The sequence below is a fragment of the Acinonyx jubatus genome, chromosome E3 (assembly GCF_027475565.1).
Source record: "Acinonyx jubatus isolate Ajub_Pintada_27869175 chromosome E3, VMU_Ajub_asm_v1.0, whole genome shotgun sequence".
Taxonomy (NCBI): domain Eukaryota; kingdom Metazoa; phylum Chordata; class Mammalia; order Carnivora; family Felidae; genus Acinonyx; species Acinonyx jubatus.
The window spans coordinates 36,117,010-36,137,591 of record NC_069398.1 but is presented as its reverse complement, the minus strand read 5'-3'; the positions used below and the strand labels follow the sequence as shown (position 1 = coordinate 36,137,591).

The 20,582-nt window shown below is 49.2% G+C and overlaps 1 long non-coding RNA gene across 8 annotated transcripts in view; it reads right to left on the bottom strand.

Moving 5' to 3' along the window:
- The window catches only part of LOC106966515 (uncharacterized), a 47,035-nt gene extending 27,068 nt beyond the window's left edge, over positions 1-19,967 (bottom strand). For 3 of the 8 annotated variants that reach the window (XR_008294511.1, XR_008294510.1, XR_008294513.1), the window contains exon 1: positions 970-10,450. This is a non-coding gene — a long non-coding RNA (uncharacterized LOC106966515). Of the gene's footprint in view, positions 1-969; positions 10,451-15,971; positions 16,212-18,908 lie in introns of those variants that run through there. The other 5 variants (XR_008294512.1, XR_008294509.1, XR_003414978.2 and 2 more) reach the window with 5 other exon arrangements.
- Positions 19,968-20,582: the final 615 nt, after the last annotated feature.

Sequence of the window (20,582 nt, the reverse complement as noted above, 5' to 3'; positions counted from 1 at the left end):
GGAGCCCAGATCATTTGGGGCTGCTTCTCTTGCACCTGAATCCTCCTCTGAGCCCCCCACCCCACACACGCTGGACCCAGAGACCCCGAGAAGCAGCATCTCACAGCCGCCAGAGAATGGGTTCATGTCCTTGCAAATCAGGCTTCGATTATAATCCTTGTCGGGAGCTTCGGGTGTTGGAGAGAAACAGAGCTTGACAACTATCTTCTCATTACAGAAGCTCCCCATCTCCAGTTCTTGGCAAATGACAGGCTGGCGCAGGCAGGGCCCAAGACAAGCCAGGCTGGAGACGCAGACGCTAATCAGGGTGGACACGCCCAGTGACAGAGACCTGTCCACAGCACCTGTCACCATGGCCCTGCGTTGGCTGCTGGCTGCTCCTGAATGTTCACAGTTGGCAGCTGTGCCTGGAGCTTCCTCCCAGAGCCTGGGCCTGCACTGAGGCTGCTCCCTTCCACAGAGTGATGGGGTCCACTCAGGACAGGAGAGTCACGGTGGGAGTCTGGGGGAGAGTGCTGTCCTTCCAGAGGGTGGCCGTATGCGGAAGGAGCAGCATGGAGGGCGGGGAGCACGTGGTCCAGCCTGGGGAACGCAACACTCCCTGAGAGCCCCAGCTGCAGCCCAGAGGCCATGGGAGACATGGGAGCCACGTCCTTGGAAGGCTCGGCCCTGGGAGTGTGCCCAGCTTGGGGGGCTTGTGAGAGTCCAACCGCCACCAGACTCTGAGTCTGAGCGGATCCTGGGGCTGGTTTCCCAAGGGAAGGCCCAGCCATAAGTAAGCCTGGGAGGGTCCCCCGTCGCCCTGCTTCCTAAAGGTGACCTAGCCCCTCCCCCTCCTCCATCCTCCTGTCTCTGTGCGTGCCGAACCTCATACCAAGTCCACCTGCTGTCCCGAACCTCCCCGACCTTCACATCTCTGCGTACTTGTTTGACCGGGAAAACTTTGGCTACACTAGTCTGTAAACTTACCTCCATGAACAGCATGCTGTGGACAGATTCCACTGTTGTCGAACATGCTTCATAAACACGGCTCCTAGTGATGAAACAGACATTCACCACATGATTGCGTCAGGATGCACCTCCTTGCTAGTAGGCACTCACCTGGTTTCCACCGTGTCACGAGAATGAAGTGAACCTCTTCCTGCACGCAGCTTGGGTGGGGACCCTAGCTACTGTCCTAGGAAAGATTCCTGAAGTAGAACTGCTGGGCCAAAGAGCACGTCTGTTTACTCCAAGGCTGCACGTGTGTGCGTGCATGTGTGCATGCTCACACATACGTGTGTGCGTGTGCCCACGTGTGCTCATGCACGCTTGTGCGCACACACTTGTGTGCTCGTGTGTGCTCACGCATGCATGTGTGTGTGCGTGTGTTTACGCGGGTGCAGGTGACAATCTCAAACCTATGCAAAGGTTGAAAATGTGGTGCAAGGATTTTTGTCTGACTGCTCTAAAAATAAGCTGCTGACTGGAAGGCTCCATCACCCCCAAAATCTTTCCACAAACGAGGACACTGTGCTACATCAGGGCGGCACAACCATCAAAATCAAACCAGGAAAGGGACACGATGCTTTGTTAATCCCTGTTACACTGCACTAACCTAATCCTGGGCTCCATCCAAGTTTTGCCATTTGTCCCCATGCTGCCATTAGAGAAAGAAGGTCCAGCTTAGAGCTGTGTGCTGGCTTCTTTACCCTCTTTCTTGTCAGTCAGGAGAAGCTCTTAGTCTCGTCTGGACTCTCACGATCTTGGTGCATTTGAAGAACACAGGTCAGTTATTTTGTGGAGCATCTGTCCATTTGGGTTTGTCTGATGTCTCGTCATGATTAGATGCACCTCTAGCAGGAATCTGCACAAGGAACTGTCCTATCACACATCAGGTGGCAATTTGTCCCCTTACGGATGATGTTCCTGTCTGTCACCTGACTACCCCCATGTCCCCTAGTCTTCTCCACTTATTTTCTTTGCAGTTAATAAGAATTTTGAGAGAGGGGCACCTGGGTGGCTCAGTCAGTTGACCATCCGACTCTTGATTTCAACTCAGGTCATGATTTCACGGTTCGTGAGTTTGAGCCCTGCGCTGGCCTCTGTACTAACAGTACGGAGCCTGCTTGGGATTCTCTCTCTCTCCTCTCTCTGCGCCCCCCCAGCCCCGTGCGTGCTCCCTCTCTCTCTCAAAATAAATAAACTTAAAAAAAAAAAAAGAATTTTGAGAGGAGGAACTTTGAGTCTATTTCAATGTTCCATTTCTCATGGAATTTTGGACTTATTTGTGCATTTCTTTACATCAGTTTAATGTGTGGTTTCTAGTATATGCAATCTGTCCCTAATTTTACTTATTCTGATGCTGCAATTGTCCTAGAGTTGGCAGGTGGGACCCTCCATACTGGCTTCTGTGGTGTCTGATGTGTTGCCACCATTCTGGAAGCATTTCCTGTCTCGCACAGTCTGATGTTTCCTGCTCATCTTTCCCTGCTCCAGCACCAAAATGAGCTGTCGGCCCAAAAAGTCCTCATTTCTTTTAGTGAAAGGGGTACTCAGGCCAATCTCTCAGGGTGCTGTGTGCAGAGTGCCAAGTTGCCCCTACTTGCGGGCTCCCCGGTGGATGCTGCCTCCTCCAAGGAAGCTCTGAGTGATGACCCACCATGCTGGCCTCATCCTGCCCTTGCCCCTGGGTTCATTCCCTGAAAAGAATGGCCCTGAAATCTTTAGGAAGGGACTGAACAGTGAAAGGGAAGGAGAAAAAGAGGAGCCGTGTCAACATCTTTCATTAATTAAGGTTGAAGAAAGTCTGTATTTTCCTACCACCAATACCACCACAAGAACTTGAAAGGCCTCATTACCAACACTGCATACAATCCTCTTAAAGTCAGTGGGGCGCCTGGGTGGCTCAGTCGGTTGAGCGGCCAACTTTGGCTCAGGTCACGATCTTGTGGTCCGTGAGTTTGAGCCCCGCCTCAGGCTCTGTGCTGACAGCTTGGAGCCTGGAGCCTGCTTCGGATTCTGTGTCTCCCTTTCTCTGACCCTCCCCCGTTCATGCTCTGTCTCTCTCTGTCTCAAAAATAAATAAACGTTAAAAAAAAAAATTTAAAAAAAAATTAAAAAAAAATGAAGTCAGTAACAATTTCCTATCTAAGTCTGATTTGATCAGTAACGATGCTAAACATTTTTCCGTGTTTACTGTTATCATTTTTGTGTTTGTCTTTCATGTCTTTTGCCTTTTGATAATCATTTCTAAGAAATTCTTACATACTAGGGGAGCATGCCTATAAATTTTTTATAATTAAATTACCTTCCTAATTTTTCATCCTTATTTCCGTCTTAATTTATAATTTCAATGTCAATTCAAATCTGTTTTTTGTGTGCTCGCTTACATTTTCTTCTTAAAAATGACATTTTCATCTTAGAGTGGATAAAACTTAGAGTTTTCTACTTAGAGTCCTGTTTTGTCTTCTTGTTCTTTTGTGGTTTTATTTTGAAATCAAATCTGCCTAGAATTTAGTACATTCTAAGTACATTCTTAGTACATTCTAAGATCTACTTTTAGTGTATGTAATTTATTTCTTGGTCCCATATGATTGACTGAATAACTTTTGTTCATTGATTAATGATGATCCTATTAACATTTAGTAGATTGTTACATGAACACATAAAATTATTGCATAAATTCTGATTCTTTCCAGAGTGATCTATGATCTTCCATTGATATAAATGAGGGCTCCTGCAGCCACACTACCTTTTGTGGCTGACTGTAGCTTGGAATACAGCTGGAGGTCTGATAAGTAATCTCTGACCTCAAGAGAGGCCTCTTCTCTTAAAGTGCTTGTGGTTCTTCACATTCACTTCTTCTCCAGGTGAGCTTGAATCACATTAGCAGGCTTCAAAGATCGAGATATAATTTTGTCGTGACTCCTACGACATCTTTAAAACCCAGGAGAATTAACGCATATGCTATTCAGTCTTTGCCTTCCAGTGATGGTGTCTCTTTCGCTCACTGTTTTAATAACCTCAGTGAGATAGCATTTTCCACATTAAGCCACTGTCTTTCTGGATAAGTTAATTCCTAGGTACTTACCACTGAGATCAGGCCTCAGTTTGTCCCTATCACATTTTCCAAATCACTACGGACTTTCTTTGGAAACATGCTCATTTCATACATCTTGTTGCCATTGTCCTTACTACAAAATACTATGCATTTCCCACCTCCCCCCGCCGCCCTGGCTCTATACCCCAGACACATTTGCTCAGGTCTGCAGTGGCCAGCCATGTAGCCAGCTCCCTGCATCTGGAAGGAGAGGTCCTGATGGGAAGGGCCCACCATGGTGGCCTTGGGGAAGAACCCCCCAGAAGACGCCCAGGCAGCCCTGCCCTCTGATGTGCCCAGAGCCAGCAGGGACCCTCTTCTGCCAAACCCACACCCACACACCCACCCGCAGTCCCTGTGCTCTTTGCTCATGGAAATACCTCCGTGGTCTGTGATTACTCACCCACGTTCCCAACTTCCTGTGCTGTAGGCAACTTGTGTCTCTTCCTTTTTACTTCATTTGTTCTTTACATATTTTTTAACCTTCCAGCGTCCCTGTGAGAAGGAAGGGCAGCGAACAACACTGAACACCACCAGCTCATGACCATCATAGCCTGCCGTCTCTTACAGGGGAGCCTTAGAAACCGAGACCCTCCCCACACTCACTTAAGGAGCAAATACGCAGTACGAGATGAAGACCTATAGCACACACACCTCCCTCCCATCTTTTCACGAAAGACCGCGCTCAGTGGCGGTCAGAGCGACACTGCATGACGGTCACCTCTCGCTCATCTCTCAGGATAACAGAGGCCCGCGCTCCCACTGTCAGCCTGTGGTCATGGGATCGTGTGCCCCTCCTTGCACAGGGGGCAGACTAGGCAGAGACCTGGCTTCCGAGGTCCCGGGGCCCTTTGGCCCTCCTATGACCCCTGGTGATCTGCATCTGGGCGGCTTCCCGAGAACCCATCTCATGGTCAAGTGTATCTGGTCTCCAGCAATTGTTTCCTGAAGATGTGGATTACAGAATGGAGGGACCTTTGGTGAAATCTGCATTGTGCATTTTCCTGCAAGGACATCACCAAAGACATTTTAAAAATACATGTGGAAAAAAATCAGGTTTTCAAAAATAGTAAATGTTACAAACTAAGCTGCACATTTCCTCTTTTCTGTATAAAACAGAACACGCGTGGTTATTTTTAGCTCCTGGAGCTCCACTGGGAATGTGGAGCATTAGTATGTGCCAGTGTATACACAGAGAAGTCCTTGTTTTGTCAGCTGCTCAAGCCCTGTAAGGGCACGTGTCTTCCTAAAGGATGCATGTAAGCAAACCACTGTCCTCCCTTATGCTGATGCTGGTCTGAGTGTGAATGGGCTGAGGCGGGAAGGAGATGGGTGGGTGCTGTGGACACAGATCATTTACTCGGCAGACAGTCCTCACTTCCTGCCCGAGGGGCTCTGGGACTGAGGAGTCAGTGGGAGGGAAGCAAGACAGACAGGGTCCTGCGCTGGAGGCACTCCGTCTGGTGGAGGGAGGAATGCCATTCTCTCAACCCTCTTGGGGTCTCTGGCCTGGGCCTGAGACTTAGCAGGAGAAAGACACACAAGTTTATTTTACATAAGTTTTTCATCACATGGGAGGGAGCCCTCATAAGGAGAACGAAGACCCAGGATTGGCAAAAACGAGAGGTTTCATGCTAGTGTGAACAGAAAGGGACAGTGGGAAAGTATCCAAAATACCTGGGTAGGAGTTATTTCAGCAAGAATTCTCCCGTCCTGGGCTCCTGTCCCCTTGGCAAGACCACTTCCTTCCCCCTGGTGCAGGGACAGCAACTTCACCCTGGTCTGTGTCCTGCTCTCAGGAAGAAAGCGGGAGATACGGACGTTCTTCTTGTACCTGCTGTTTTTCAAGTGCCTTTTGCTCAAATCATCTTATGCCAAAGTGGGGTGGCCGTCTTGGGGTGGCGTGTTCGGCCACCGTTTACGGTGAACAAGTAGGAAGACGAGTGACACTTTGCACTGTGCTGTGTTCTGGCTGAAAGACACGTAAGGGAAGCCCTTCCAAACCTGCTCCAGACAGACTCCAGGCAAAGGCTGGGGGTGGGGGCTGTAAAGGACGTTTGTTTTCAAAGTCAGGAGTCCTACGCAAATAAAAAAAAAACAAAAAACAAAAACAAAAAGCCACACGGCAACACGGCACATACTTTGTTTAACTTGTGAGGAACACGTAAGATATTACAACCAGTTCAAGGCAGAGTTCAGACACATTTGTTTACAGGCAATCAGAAATGCTGAAATAAATCTACAAATAGAGGTCAGTATCAACAGGGCAATTGCATTCCAAAGGACAAAATTTAGTTGCATTTCTATGGGCAATAATTAGTTGCATTATTATAAGTTTCCTACAGTTTAAAAGCTATAAAACAGCTCAAGGCAATAAAAGGCACAGGCCCAAACTGAATCACAAAACCTAGAGGGGGAACAACAATAATTTTTTTGTTTTTCTATCTTAATGTTTCACGTTTTTTTCTAACAGGGCAAACATTCAGTTCTGTCTCAGCATGGCTAGGCCTCTGCATGAGGTGATATGGTGTCTTTCAGAAAACTGAGCCAGAGACAAGTGCACTGGGAATGGGGTGAGGGCTGCAATCCCAGGGAAGGAGTAAGAGGCAGGAGCAGGAGTGTCAGTGGGAAGAAAGGGGAATAAATACAGAGTGATGCCCTTTGGTTTTGCTGTTGGTGGGTTTTTTGTTTTTGTTTTTCTTTTTGGCTTGCCACAGATTATAAAGGAAACAGCAAGATGATGGCTCACTGAGTTATCTTCAGGGAATCTTTAGGGAACCACTGCCTCTCTAGACCTTCTAGAGAAAAGGCAAGCAATTTATCTGCCAGTCTCTTCAGGTTGGTCAAGACCCTTCCAAGCATCTACTGGCCTTTGCCCAAAGCAGGAGCTGTGACCACCGGGGAAGTCATCACAGTGGAGGCAGGCTTCTCGAACCATAAAGAGGTGCACCTGCACACACTCTGGCTGGTCCATGTGAGGTGGAGCGGATGGGGTAGACGGAAGGGGTGAGGTCGATGGGGCCAGTGAGGCAGGTGGGGCGGATGGAAGCGATGAGGGAGCTTGGGGCACGGCGAGGGCAAATACAGGCTGGCATCACCCCCACCCCCCTCCCCGGTGGAATATGTGTGATATTCCTCGGACACTCCTGGTTGCCCAAGAACAAAGGAAAGGGGCTTAAGTGCTTGCCATGGTGATGTGGGAAACCGCAGCAAATGAAAAATTAAATTTCCTTACTGCCTACAGCCCATTGACAAGTCCTTGAGACCGGCAGAATGACCTCCCTCTAGGAGCTCAGCTGCCTCGATGATGACACTTTGCTGGGGCCAAAAGAGAACCTTAGCTTAACATTATCCCAACCTCAAGGTTCCTGTAAGTCTACTTCCTTTATCTCAACTGCCCCAAGATACATGCTGGCAATCATAATCCAAACTTACGGCCCCCCGATACACATCTGGGGGGGGGTCTCGTGACCGAGGTTTTACTAAATGGTAATCAATGGTGTCTCCCTAGCAACAGCTAACCCCTCAAGGTCCCAGAAACCTTGTTTCCAAAATTCCTTAGAGACTTACTCTATCCCTGACCCCTCCCAACCTACGGGTAAAGAATGAGCTACCTGTCACGACCCCAGAGCAGCTCTTCCCGCCATGGGTCCTGTCCACATACTTTAATAAAATGACCTTTTTGCATCAAAGATATCTTCAAGAATTCCTTCTTGGCTGTTGGCCCCAGACCCTATGAACCCATCACCCCAAAACATCATCAGGAGGGATGAGACAAGTGGGACAGATGGAGAAGATGGAAAGAACGGAATGGGCGGGCCACATGGAAGGGCATTCCTGCCGGCAGAGGTCATTTTACCTCTGTCCCCATGTTCTACTTGCCTGCTAACAGTACCTGGGCAAAGCCTGAGCTTCTGTGGCATCTAAAGGAAGGAAAACACTCCCCAACCCGACCATCCCTGCCCAGCTTGCCAGAGGCCAACACCAAAGCACACGTGGCCCAGGGGCCCAGTGGCCCAGTCTGGGCTCTGGTGAGGACACGTGGATGCCAGGGAGGACTGGTGTCCACAGACAGCTGGGAGCTCTGTCTGGACTCTGCCCTGTGGCCTTCTCCTTGTGTTACGTTCGCCTGTATCCCTTTGCTGTGATAAACCACGGCCCTGGGGCGCCTGGGTGGCTCAGTCGGTTAAGCGTCCGACTTCGGCTCAGGTCATGATCCCGCGGTCCGTGAGTTCGAGCCCCGCGTCGGGCTCTGTGCTGACCGCTCAGAGCCTGGAGCCTGCTTCCGATTCTGTGTCTCCCTCTCTCTCTGACCCTCCCCCGTTCATGCTCTGTCTCTCTCTGTCTCAAAAATAAATAAACATTAAAAAAATAATAAATTAAAAAAAATAAACCATGGCCCTGAGTACATCAGCTCTCACTGAGCTCTAAGAGTCCTACTGGGGCATCCCCCACTTGCAGTCTGTTCCCTCGAGCCCTGCAATAATGTTAGCTCTACGTGCATGAGAGCACTTGAGAGCCCGGAAAACTATGGAAAAATGCTGACAGTAGATACCTCTGGGGTGCAGCACGTACATGTGTGTTCTCATCAGTCTGTATGTGTACGTAAAGCACCTGTAACACACCCGTCTCTGCTCTGCCACTCACGTGGTTGCGGGCTCAGTGGGCCCATCACTTCAGTGAAAAGCAGTAGACCACTTCCTACTGTGAGCTTCACCAGAACACTTAGGTTTGCACCCAAGCACGTTTATGCCGCTTGTCCACACTCTCCCTACTGCTGAGCTCGTTTATTATTATGGAAACCAGCTTCCGGCTAGTGCTAATGAAAGAAAGTGGTTTCTATGAAAACCAGGATAAACTTGACTTGGAAAAGCAAGATAAAGGCAAGTTGAAGTTCTTTTAAAAATTGATCTTGAATTAGGTATTGACAAGATAACTATTAAACAGAAAATAATTTTTGAATATTTGGAAGAATTCTGGTCTTAGACTCCTTACAAATACACTCGATTTCTCAGTCCACTTTAGAAAAACACTGAAACCACACATCTTAGGAAGACAAATTAAGGATGCGGTTTATACTAAAAATGGAGACTAAGAATCCAGTTGCGAGACAAGTGCTCACTCAGACTCTTCAGCCCCATACAGAAACATCCAGAGTTGTGACAGGAGCCAGAAGTGGCCACATTAGGAAGGCGGTTAGGGGTGTGGAGGCCTCTGGGCGGGATAATGACCAGGAAGGAAGCAGGGGGCTTTCTGGAGCCATGACATTGTCATGCATCTTGTCTGACTTTCCACATTTGTCAGAACTTACCAACATGTGCAGTTAAAACCTGAAAGTTTCACTATATGAAAAGTAGATCTCAATAAAATTGCTAAAAATTAATGCACACATAGCTACAAATTTTAAGTTAAAATATATGTAGCCTGTGTCTCCTTCCTGTCTATTACCTATTTCCACAGCTCTTATATTTAAGTGACATCATGTTGGCTTCACAGAACTGTTTCTAATAGCCATATATGAAAGGCCCACACTAATATCATCTTCAATGGGGAAAAACTGAGAGCTTTCTCCCTGAAATTAGGAACACAACAGGGTTGGCCACCCTCACCACTGTTGTTTAACATAGAGTTGGAAGTCCTAGCTACGGCAATCAGACAACAAAATGAAATAAAAGGCATTCAAATTGGCAAAGAAGTCAAACTTTCACTTTTCACAGATGACATGATACTCTACATGGAAAACCCAAGAGGCTCCACCAAAAAACTGCTAGAACTGATACATAAATTCAGCAAAGTCGCAGGATATAAAATCAATGTATAGAAAATGGTTGCATTTCTATACACCAGGGATGAAGCAACAGAAAGAGAAAGAATCGATCCCATTCACAATTGCACCAAGAAGCATAAAATACCTGGGAATAAACCTAACCAAAGACGTAAAAGATCTGTATGCTGAAAACTATAGGAAGTTTATGAAAGAAATTGAAGACAACACAAAGAAATGAAAAAACATTCCATGCTCATGGACTAGAAGAACAAATATTGTTAAAATGTCAGTACTACCCAAAGCAATCTACACACTCAATGCAATCCTTATCAAAAGAACACCAGCATTCTTTGCAGAGCTAGAACAAACAATCCTAAAATTTGTATGAAACCACAAAAGACCCTGCATAGCCAAAGAAATGGTAAAAAAGAAAAACAAAGCAGGAGGCATCGTAATCCCAGACTTTAGCCTTTACTACAAAGCTATAATCATCAAGACAGTATGGTATTGGCACAAAAAACAGACACCTAGACCAATGGAATAGAATAGAGAACCCAGAATTGGACCCACAAATGTATGGCCAATTAATCTTCGACAGAACAGGAGAGTATCCAATGGGAAAGACAGTCTCTTTAGCAAATGGTGCTGGGAGAACTGGACAGCAACATGCAGAAGAATGAGGGTCACCTGGGTGGCTCAGTCAGTTAAGCGGCTGACTTCAGCTCAGGTCATGATCTCACAGTTCGTGAGTTCGAGCCCCGCGTCGGGCTCTGTGCTGACAACTTGGAGCCTGGAGTCTGCTTCGGATCTGGGTCTCCCTCTCTCTCTGCCCCTCTCCCACTTGCACTCTGTCTCTGTCTCTCTCTCTCTCTCTCAAAAATAAATAAACATTGAAATAAGTAAACAAATAAATAAGATGCAGAAGAATGAAACAGGACCACTTTCTTACACCATACACAAAAATAAATGCAAAATGGATAAAAGACCTAAATGTGAGACAGGAAGCCATCAAAATCCTAGAGGAGAAAAGAGGCAACAATCTCTTTGACCTCGGCCATAGCAACTTCTTACTCAACACGTCTCCAAAGGCGGGGAAGTAAAAACAAAAATGAACTACAGGGACCTCATCAAGATAAAAAGCTTCTGCACAGCAAAGGAAACAATCAGCAAAACTAAAAGGCAACCGACGGAATGGGAGAAGATATTTGCAAATGACGTATCAGATAAAGGGTTACTATCTAAAATCGAAAAAGAACTTATCAAACTCAACACCCAAAACACAAATAGTCCGGTGAAGAAACGGGCAGAAGACATGAAGAGACACTTTTCCAAAGAGGACATCCAGGTGGCCAACCGACACATGAAAAAATGCTCAACATCACTCATCCTCAGGGAAACACAAATCAAAACCACACTGAGATACCACCTCACACCTGTCAGAGTGGCTCACGTTAACAACTCAGCAAACAACAGATGCTGGCGAGGATGCAGAGAAAGAGGATCTCTTTTGCACTGCTGGTGGGAATGCAAACTGGTGCAGCCGCTCTGGAAAACAGTGTGGAGGTTCCTCCAAAAAATAAAAACAGAACTACCCTATGACCCAGCAGTTGCACTACTAGGAATTTATTCAAAGGATACAGGAGTGCTGTTTCGAAGGGGCACGTGCACCCCAATGTTTATAGCAGCACTATCAACAATAGCCAAATTATGGAAAAAGCCCAAATGTGCATCGACTGATGAATGGATAAAGAGGATGTGAGTTATATATAGAGTGGAATACTACTCAGTAATGAAAAAGGATTGAAATCTTGCCATTTGCAACAACATGGATGGAACTGGAGGGTATTATTCTAAGTGAAATAAGTCAGTCAGAGAAAGGCAGATATCATGTTTTCACTCATATGTGGAATTTGAGAAACATAACAGAAGACCATAGGGGAAGGGAAGGGGAAAAAATAGTTATAAACAGAGAGGGAGGGAGGCAAACCATAAGAGACCCTTAAATACAGAGAACAAAACTGAGGGTTGAGGGAGTAGAGAGGTGGGGGAGAGGGGAAATGGGTGATGGGCATTGAGGAGGGCACTTGTTGGGATGAGCACTGGGTGTTGTATGTAAGCGATGAATCACAGGAATCTACTCCCAAAGCCAAGGGCCCACTGTATACATTGTACGTAGCTAACTTGACCATAAATCATATACATTTTTTACAAAGTGCTACTTCTGTTACTTTCACAATGAAAGAATAAATGTATTTTAAATAAAATAAAATTTAATAAATTTCATCATTGTCAGGGGTAGGAGCAGGATCCTGTATGAAAGGGAAATACCATCCACCTTAGACTAAGAACTTTTCCAGTGAGAGATTTAAGTGAGGTTGAGGGAACACAAATGTCCTGGAGAGTTGCCTAAAATACAGAAATGTTCCATCTTTTAGATTTCTAAGCAGAGGGCAGAAACTCACCCCAACTCTCCTTTCATGATGGGTGACTGGTGCCCAGGACCCAGGAGGGGAGCCTGCGTGGCCAGAGCTCTCTAACAGGCCACCTGGGGCCATGACAGGACTCCTGGAAGGCACCCAGGTGGGCTTCCTTGTTGGGCAGAGGGCTGCCAGTGTTAGCAGTGGTGAAGACGTGCTGAATATAAATGTGACAATGTTTCTAAACATTGTTGGAAGAGCCAATTTCACCCTCGCACGCGCTGCAATCGGACATGTGGCCTCTGACTGCAGGAATGACCACAGAAGCAAACGAGCCTGCGAGGCCCCCTCCCTCTCCTCTACATCGGCCTCAGTAATCCCTCCCTTCTGAGGGAAGGATGAGTTCACTTCTCATCCTTCCCTCAGAAACAAGTCCCCAGGCCCCCAGCGGGCTGCAGAGACCCAATACCTGGCTGACCGTGATGGTGTTGACTTCTGGAGGGAGTCCTGCACACGGGACAGTCAGTGCCTTCTCTGTAAGCCCAGGTGTGATACACGGGGCAAAGTCCCTTTGCCAGTGAGGCAATGAGGCCAGGGGCAGATGGCTGTGGCTCTGGAGGCTGGACTGGCCCTCCTGGGCCAGAGACCCTGGTACATCTCCGGTGGGGACACTGCACTACACCTGGGTCCACGGTGGCCCAGCTGACTCGCATTTACAGGGAGCAGTGGATGGAGCCCAGGCCAGTGTTCTGGGCGGTTCCAGGCAATGCTGCAGCACGGGTCACTTCCCACCCTGCACCTCCCAGAGAGGGGACCTCTAGCCATTGAGATTCTTCTGCCCATTCCAGAGTTTAGACACTACTGGGGGGCCTGGGAGATCCGATGGGACAGACTCACTCTTGTTAGGACTTAAGGTAGGAAAAGCCCTGAAGTAGGCTCCCTAGGAGAGAGAGACTGATTTCCTGACCTTGGCCTGGGAGTCCAGCGCTACCTGTGGGGCTGATTCTGGCCTCACCCCAGGACCCAGGAGGTGCCTGAGGTGAATGTAGAGAAGCCTTCACCAAATCCCAGTGAAGAAGGATGCTTCACTGATTGGTGGGATAAAGGAGTGAATTGCTGAGAGGCGCTGGGTGCAGGCCCTCTATGGGTGGGGGTCACTTGTGCTGGTGCAGGACCCCCCATACACCCCCACCAAAGTCAGGGCTCAGCACAGATTCGGCACAGACTCAGCACAGACCCAGCACGAAGCAAGCACGGATTCAGCACGGACCCAGCACGGACCCAGCACAGACCCAGCACGGACCCAGCACGGACCCAGCACGGACCCAGCACGGACTCAGCACGGACCCAGCACGGACCCAGCACAGACCCTGCACAGCTGTGCCTGCCCTACACAGCTGTGCCTGGCCTCTCTGATGCCAGGCTCAGCTTGGAGGCTGCAATCTAGTCCCTCCGCAGCTGCTCTGGGGCCAGGCGCCCGCTGCATTAATCCGTGCACTTCCAAGATCCCAGGGTCCGAGACCAGGGAAGGCAAGGAGGGGAGTGTATGGCGATGTCTGGAGACAGCAAGTCCAATGGTGCCACAGAGGGGACACCCTTGGACAGCTCGGGGAGCGCCAGCAAGTTTGGGCCACTTTTACGGGTGGTGTGGCCACTGTAAGACACTCTCTTACAGTACCTGCAGGAACACTCCTTCCAAAGGAACAAGTCATACACAGTGGACACTGAGGAGTGGCAGCTACTCCCTCTTACTCGGCCCTTTTCAGTGTTGGCATCACCAGGATTACAGCCTTTTCAGAGGGATCTCGGTCTGGTTTTCACATTGCTGGTGATCATTTTGTATTAAAGGTAATCTTCCATTTGGGGAGAAGACTCAGAATATGTATGAAGGCTCGGGCAGAACGTTGAGAACACGCCCTGTGCATCTGCATGGCTGGAGCGCAGGGGCTCGTGGCCTGACTCCGGACGCGTCCAGACAAGTCTAACTGCTGTGGGCAGCGCTCAGCTTCATACCACAGAAGTGGGCCCCTCCAGAGGGAGGAGGAATGTGTAGGCTTGTGGTTTTGTCCTAGCATTCCTGAGTCTAGACATGGGATAAGAACTTGGGAGGATTCTCAGCGTGGGGAAAGAGAGCTAAGGGCATGTGATATGAGCACAGCGTGTGCAGAAATGTGGGCAGCAGGGATGGGCAGGGATGGGAAAGTCTGTACGGCCATGCACCTGGGCCTTTGTGGATCCTCTCAGCCATCGCTGCCCCTGAAAAGGCCAAGAAGCCACACGTATGCATGATTCCTGAGTCCTCGCACAGTGGAAGCCTTTTACGCCGGAAGAAACTGAAGAAAGTCTTTTCAGCTTGGTGGCCTCACGTCAGGGAGGACAACCCTGGGTCCAGGGGAGCATCCCCACTGGGCACGACCACTGGCGACCAGCATCCTGGTGGCCTATGTCCTGTGCCTGTTCCAGCTTCTTTTCCCAGACGCTTCAGGGCCCCCGTCTCGTACAGGAGAAACGCCCAAATCAGAGGGCAGGGGGACCACAGGGCGAGGGGACCTGCCATCTGCCCACAGAAAATGCCACGAACCAACATGCAGTTTTACATGTGACTTACACAACCCCGCGTGCCAAACGGCCCCACAGTGAGTCTTTCTTCACCTAGATGCCCTGACCCAGGCTATAGGAGGTCATCTGGTTTCTTTCCAAAACATCCTAGGTGCACACTAGGGCATTCTTCCATGTATTGTAAGGTCTAGGTGTCCCCCCACACCCCATTTTTGCTGATCTGTGGTGTACTCTGCTTAGGGAATTCCCTCCTTAAGCTCCCGGAGGGACCTGGGGCTCCCTGGGATGCCAGGGTCCTACCTACGCTGCAGGCCGCTGGTGTCTACCGTCCAAGCAGGCCCGCAGGTCCAGGGCAACAAGGGGAGGAGCTGGTACTCCCTTTCCTCACGAAGGCAGGGCTGCGACTGAGTCAAAGGGAGACCAGCACCTCAGCCTCCCAGAGAAGAGCGGACTGCCATGCCCCTGCACCCACACTCCCAAACAAGCACAGCTCTCAGATGGGACTAGTCCCTGGCTGGCCTGACCCGGCTCCACATGACCCTTCAAACAACCACAGAGAAGCCAAAGAGGCCCAGGATGAACTAAAACCCAAGTGGGGAGGAAACCTGAAGACATCAGCGACCGTCCACGACACAACACTGGCCTGTACCTCCTACGCTTCCTGTTCGTGACATCGTGCCGCACCAGCCATTTGACGCCAGGTCCCCTCCTCAGGCCTCCCCCTGAGCGAACGGAAACCGCTCCCAACCTTCGTTTCTCCGTGTACTGGTCTGCCCCTGTCCCTAAATACAAGCTGCAAGAGGCTGAGGACTAAGCCTGTCTTACCCTGAGGCCACCAGGTAGAGCCGGACAGTGTGTGCCACCAAGGGGGTGCTTTGCCCACCAGGCCTGGTGCCCAAAGGGGCACACCTGCCGGAGTGGGCACACAGCTTCTGGCCATCTCCCCAGTGGAGGCCTTCTTCCATCGGCACAAAGGGTCTGTATGAGCTACAGGTGGCCCTGTGGCCTCCTCAAGCACACAGGACCCACCCCAGTCACCACTCCCAGTGTGTGCAGATCCCCATCACTGTCACACGGGGGTGAGGTCGCTCCTGGGAGCTGCCCCTCATCTCCTCCCCATGACCAGCCGCCCTTCATCATCTCTCACCCATGAGCCTCACACACGTGTTAAGATGCAGGCCTCCCAAACAGCACCTAACAGATGAGGAGTCTCCCCAGTTGTCGTTGTCAGGCATGACCTGCCCACACGTTTCTGGCACGTTTCAAGCACGTTCTGAGCACGTTTCAAGCACAAGATAACCAGGGTGACTCCAACAGGCTGAAATAAAACATAGTGGACACATCAGCAAGTGTGGCTAACTATGGATAAGTGCTGGAATTTCCAAAGCCTTTTTTTTTTTTTTTAATTTTTTTTTTCAACGTTTATTTATTTTTGGGACAGAGAGAGACAGAGCATGAACGGGGGAGGGGCAGAGAGAGAGGGAGACACAGAATCGGAAACAGGCTCCAGGCTCCGAGCCATCAGCCCAGAGCCCGACGCGGGGCTCGAACTCACGGACCGCGAGATCGTGACCTGGCTGAAGTCGGACGCTTAACCGACTGCGCCACCCAGGCGTCCCCCAAAGCCTTTTAAAAATATTCAGAAAAAAACTGGAAGCATCCCATTGTCAACCTCTCCGCATCCCTAAGAGGTACTGGAATTCATAACTGGATACCACTACTTTAAGATAATGGATAAAAGTAGAAACCTCTGGGGGCACCTGGGTGGCTCAGTGGGTTCGGTGTCTGACTCTTGGTTTTGGCTCAGGTCATGATGTCACGGTTTCGTGAGTTCAAGCCCTGCATCAGGCTCTATGCTGGTGGTGCAGAGCCCGCTTGGGATTTTCTCTCTCTCCCTCTCTCTCTCTGCCCCTCTCCCCCTCACACTGTCTGTCTCTCTCAAAAATCAACTAAAAAAAAAAATTTTTTTTTAAAGGAGGAACCTCTGACTTAAAAACCTACGTATTTTTCTCAAGGTTTATGAAAACTTTCACACACACATAAAAGATGTTTTATAATGTACAGGGGTGCATGGTTGGCTCGGTCGGTTAAGCATCTGACTCTTGATTTCGGCTCAGACCACGGTCTCACAGTTCGTGGGATTGAGCCCCATGTCAGACTCTGTGCTGCTGGCCCAGAGCCTGCTTGGGATTCTCTCTCTCTCTTGCTCTCTGCCCCTGCACCACTCACGCTTTCTCCAATCAATCAACATTAAAAAAAAAGACTGATAATGTACAGACATATAGGGATACTCCATTACTATTACTAAGTACCATTACTAATGGTATTATCATTAGTACCTTCACTACATTAACACTTTGGTTCATCACGTAATTCTATTTTTTCCATCCTTCTATGCATCTATCATCAGTCTTTTTTTGCCAGCTACCGCTTCACCCAGTGTTGCTCAACAGCAAACACATGCCGAGTGACGAAACCACCAACCGGTACGTGCTGTGTGATTCCACTTACACAACGTTATGGAAAGCGAGGCCAGACACTTGGTTCTGGGACCTGCTGAGAGCAGAAGCTGTACCATAGTTGTATTATTAACCTAGCCTCCCATCCCATTCTTTTCTTGTGTTTCCCTAAGCCCTGCGCATGACTCATCATTAACTTTGCCCTTCCCACTTCATCCCTTGTTTGCACATTGATTATAAGAATCTGATGGAAAACAGATGATAACATTTTTCTTAAAACTATCTGATGTACCAGGCAGATCCCAGATGGCGCCTCACTGTCCAGAAGAATGCATACCTTCAGTGGTTTCAAGACTACCCTCAACTTTCAAGAAGCCCATAAACTTCCCTTCACATACTCGCATTCCTAACCAATCACATATAAACTGTCCCTAGATTCAACAAGGCAAGGCAGCTTTGGGAATGGTCCCCTGCCTCCTCATTGGGCTGCCCTTCTGATAATAAGGCTTTCTGTGCTTCAACAACTATGTCAATCATTGGCTTACCGCACATCAGGTGCCTCAACAAAAGGACAAATCTCTGTAGGGACAGAAAGAGGACGGGGCACCTGGGGGGCTCAGTCGGTGGAGCGGCCGACTTCGGCTCAGGTCACGATCTCACGGTTCGTGGGTTCGAGCCCCACATCGGGCTCTGTGCGGACAGCCTGGAGCCCGCTTCAGATTCTGTGTCTCCCTCTCTCTCTGCCTCTCCACCACTCACGCTCTGTCTCTCTCTCAAAAATAAAAGGAAAGAAAGAGAGAGAGAGAGAGAGAGAGAGAGAGAGAAAGAAAGAAAGAAAGAAAGAAAGAAAGAAAGAAAGAAAGAAAGAAAGAGGAAGGGAGGAAGAGAGGGAGGGAGGGAAGGAGGGAGGGAGGGGATCAGAGGTGCTTGGGACTGGGGTATGAGGGCCTGGTTGGAAAGGAGCACATGGCAACATCTCTGGTGATGGAGAGGTTCCACGTGTTGAATACGGTCATGGTTACACGAGTGCTCACGTTTGCCTAATTTTGTCAAAATGTACATCTAAAGTGGCTGCATTTTATGTAAGTTATACCTCAAAGAGTTTTTTTTTCTTTTTTTTTTTTCTTCACGTTCATTTATTTTTGAGACAGAGAGAGACAGAGCATGAACGGGGGAGGATCAGAGAGAGGGAGACACAGAATCCAAAACAGGTTCTAGGCTCCGAGCCGTCAGCACAGAGCCCGACGCGGGGCTCGAACTCACGGACGGTGAGATCATGACCTGAGCCAAAGTCGGCCGCTTAACCGACTGAGCCACCCAGGCGTCCCAAGAGTTGATTTTTATTTTTTTTATTTTTTTAAAGATTTTTTTTTCAACGTTTATTTATTTTTGGGACAGAGGGAGACAGAGCATGAACGGGGGAGGGGCAGAGAGAGAGGGAGACACAGAATCGGAAACAGGCTCCAGGCTCTGAGCCATCAGCCCAGAGCCTGACGCGGGGCTTGAACTCCCGGACCGCGAGATCGTGACCTGGCTACAGTCGGACGCTTAACCGACTGCGCCCCCCAGGCGCCCCCCAAGAGTTGATTTTTAAAAGGAAGTAAATGCTGCTTTGGACTCAATACCTCTTCATTATGTGACTCCTCTCTTCCTCTCGCCCGCACACCACCCACCAAGTCACAACTTTGCTTTGTGTCTACAGTCCCGGAGCACTGTCTCGACAACATCAACACCCTCTTCGTTCTCTCTAGGTGCCTGCCTTGCTTCTCTGTCCTGTACTGAACAAGACAGAAACTTCAGAAAACAGTACATTCATTTATTCATTCATTAAGCTGGTCAGGCAGCAAGTATTTATTGCGTCTGTCAGCTCCGAGCCCTGTATTAGGAGAAGCTGGAAGTACAAATGACAAAGTCCACCCTGTACTTCAGAAGAGGTAAAGAGACACAACGTGAAATCAGCACAGCACTGCTATCAGTAACCGGTTGTGCAAGTGCCAAGTTCTGGAGCACAGCGCGCCCACGCAACAGGGATCCGCGTCTTCTCCACTGTCAGGAAAGGCTACCAAGACACGATATCTGAGGTAGGTCTCCAAAGACACAGTGCAGACGGAGGAACGAGGGAGCGTCCGAAAGGGCATCAGACACACGATAAATTACGAGATGGGAAAATGGACGAAACAGCGCGGCAGTCAGGGGGAGCACAGCAGTTCAGCAAACCTGGAATGCAGGGAGCAGGGCAGAGGCTCCTGGCAGGCAGAGAAGGGAGAGAGGGGGGAGGGGGGGCAGCAAAACCAGTCCATCAAGTAGGAGCTTAGGCTGGAGGGAAACAAATGTATTAAGGTACAGATATTTACACAAACACCCTATACACACATACACGTGACTTTGTTCACGGTGCTGTCTCTGATAGTACCAACTTCCATCACCCAATTCTTTTTATAGACATTATGCTCATAAAAAGTACAATTTTACTACTTTAAAACCAGCCATTCACACACTTGAACAGGTTTATCTGCCAACCTGACAACTCCACTTACTCCTGAAGAGACAAAAATGGAGAAGGAAAGTGACCAAAGAATTTTTGGGTTCATCCAGAATACCAACTCTTCACTGGGGCGGGGGTGGGGGGGCGGGGGGGAGGGAATCAGAATTGCCAAGGAGAGTTACACAAGATTTGTAAGGGTAGTGGTTTGATAATACATGGGTATAATTATAAAAAGATAAAGAAATTACTATTTAAAACCCTAATGTATGCTCATGATCGAAAAATACCAGAAAACATACAGTGCTCTTCATTTCCATGTAAGACATTATTTTTCTCAGCCAAGTTGCTTTTAAGGAACATTAATGAAAATCGCATTCTTTCATAGCACACACTGAAACACGAAATGCCCACTAATGGATGAGGAGCAATGCTGCCTCTTTTCCTTTCTTTAAACACAGACAGTTGACAACAGTCAGGCAGTATGTCCGGGCCACAGGGACTCGGGCGCGCCGTCTTACTCCCTATTCTCTGCAGTCCTGGGAAGGCTCGGTCCCCCCGGCGGCGGGGACACGGACAAAGCGGCGCAAGAGAGGGGCGCGGAGGCAGACCCGGGCGCTCGCAGCCGCGGTAGGGGGAGGACAGAGCGGCCACCAGCGGACGGCGGGGCTCTCCCTCCCGAGGACACCGAGGGGCACCACGCCGCCCGGGAAGGGGGTCGTGGCTAGCGACTGGAGGTGCCACGTTCACGGGGGCGGGGAGGGGACGAGGGGAAGGTGACAGGAGAGGAAGGGAGCTGGACGGACGGGACGGGAGG